The sequence below is a fragment of the Cimex lectularius genome, unplaced genomic scaffold (genome assembly GCF_000648675.2).
Source record: "Cimex lectularius strain Harlan isolate CLEC.00 unplaced genomic scaffold, Clec_2.1 scaffold47, whole genome shotgun sequence".
NCBI classification, from domain to species: Eukaryota; Metazoa; Arthropoda; class Insecta; order Hemiptera; family Cimicidae; genus Cimex; species Cimex lectularius.
The window spans coordinates 413948-415720 of NW_019392686.1; the positions used below are offsets into that span (position 1 = coordinate 413948).

A 1773-nucleotide genomic window follows, 5' to 3' on the forward strand; every position below is an offset into this window, starting at 1 on the left:
TAGAGTGAGGGAGAAAGACAGTGTGTACGGGCGCGAGAGAAAAGAGATGGTGAGTGTGAGAGAGAGGCTGAAGGGAAAAATAGAGATTTAATTTCCGAATATATTAAAATTTAATAACACGTTTTAAAATCTAACACGTTTAATATTGATTAACAATTCATCAAACTGTACAAGTTGATGATCAAATGAGCGAGTTCGACAAGCGTTGAGGCTTAACTAGCTATGAGACAAGGTCGGACCAACTAATGAAACCTGGTGGATCGGAAGACCGGAAGGTTCACCTCCAATCTCCTAGGTTCGAACTTTTATTCCTAAAACTTTAATCCAAATAAAAAGTATTACTATTATGAAAAATGGCAAAATGGAAGGAAAATTCGAAAAGTGGGTTGACATGGGAAGTTGGTGTCCGAGGGGATCGAAGTCACTATAGCTCAAGTGGTTAGAGCAACGGCATGTTTAGCCGAAGGTCGTGGGTTCGAATCCCGCTCGTGACACTGACTTTTTTAACTCAACTAAAAACCTTACAAAAAAGATTAATTAATTGAAAGAAGTAATTTGGTCAATAGACCACTAAATAAAATGGATTTAAATTCCTAAGGTTTGCCGTGGTTGGTTTCATGGTCTGCTTGACCAAATATATTCTTTTCAATTAATTAATCTTTAATTAAGATTTTGGTTGAAAAATGGCAAAAAGGAGGGAAAATTCAAAAGGTTGGGTTGAGATGGGAAGTTAGTGTCCGAGCGGAGTCACGATAGCTCAAGTGGTAGAGCAGCGGCGTATTGAGGTCGTGGGTTCGAATCCCGCTCGTGACAGTGACTTTTTTATTTCAACCAATATCTTACATAAAGATTAATTAATTGAAAGAAATTTGGTCAATCGGACCACGAAATCTAATGGAATTACTATTTATTATTTCTGATAAATAAAATTATTAATTTAGAAAAAATGTAAAGAAAATGGCGCATTTCTTAGACCAAACTGTTTTTAATATCAACTATCAAACTGATATGAATGCAATTTTTACTGCCAAAAATGGCAATTAATGTTTAATTAATGAAAAAACATGATAATGAAGATTGCCTATGATTCGAACAAAGGAAGTTAATGAAAAAAGAAGAATCTAAACCCTACTTAACCAAGGACATCAAAGATTTTGAAATAAATATGATTTAATACTAGCTATCATAAAGCTATCGTATTAGATTCTCATTGAAATATAAATTAATAAAGTATAATATTGTCAGACTGTTTTTATTCTAACGACCAATAAAATAAACGTTATTTTTGTCAATTATGGATTCCAAAACAAAAATGAATAACCTCAATGGGTTCAAATCTGAGTTTAAGTATGGTTTTGGCTTGAATTGCCATAAAACAGACAGAAATTCTTGACCCCGTCGACCATAAGTCTCGTAAAACAGAGAACAACACAGAAACAATTTAATTATTCAAAGAAGAAAAATTTTCATATTCCTGTCCTAGGTTTTGATTTAATACCAAACTGCCTGATGTAAATATGAAGTCGTAGTTTTAGTTGTCATGGCATTACTCTTGACTCTCTCTTCGTTTTTAATATTCATTAAGACCTGGGAGTTCAAAAAGTTATTAGCGCCGGTTGGGCCCAAGGCATCGGCTCTTCTTCCAATTTGATGATGATCAAGAGCGGGGATAAGAGATGGAATTATGCACTGAATCGAGCTCAGTTACTGATCTTAATTCCATTGAAAGTTTACTATTTTACTATTACTTTTAATGTAAATACTTCACGCAAT

The 1773-nt window shown here is 33.9% G+C and overlaps 1 non-coding gene across 1 annotated transcript; it reads left to right on the forward strand.

Moving 5' to 3' along the window:
- The first annotated feature begins 420 nt into the window (after positions 1-420).
- Positions 421-494, forward strand: Trnan-guu. The gene has a single exon. It is a non-coding gene; the product is annotated as a tRNA-Asn (tRNA).
- The last annotated feature ends 1279 nt before the right edge of the window (positions 495-1773 follow it).